The sequence below is a fragment of the Mesitornis unicolor genome, unplaced genomic scaffold (genome assembly GCF_000695765.1).
Source record: "Mesitornis unicolor isolate BGI_N332 unplaced genomic scaffold, ASM69576v1 scaffold14947, whole genome shotgun sequence".
NCBI lineage: Eukaryota > Metazoa > Chordata > Aves > Mesitornithiformes > Mesitornithidae > Mesitornis > Mesitornis unicolor.
In genome coordinates, this window is record NW_010198527.1 from 30426 (window position 1) to 30719 (window position 294).

Here is a 294-nt window from a genome sequence, read left to right on the forward strand (position 1 = left end):
AGCAATTTCTCTACAATGATTTCTCTAACATAGCTGAAATGCTCTTCTGACATATTCAAGCTTTGCTCCTAAAACCTGAAGAAATATAAAAGAAAACATGACAAACAGTAAGAATGACAGAATAAAATGAAAAGAAAAGAAAAGAAAAGAAAAGAAAAGAAAAGAAAAGAAAAGAAAAGAAAAGAAAAGAAAAGAAAAGAAAAGAAAAGAAAAGAAAAGAGAAAGGAAATAAAGTAAAATGCTATAATCAAATATCAAAGTAGTAATGAGAAAGCAGTGGAAAAATTCATTCCT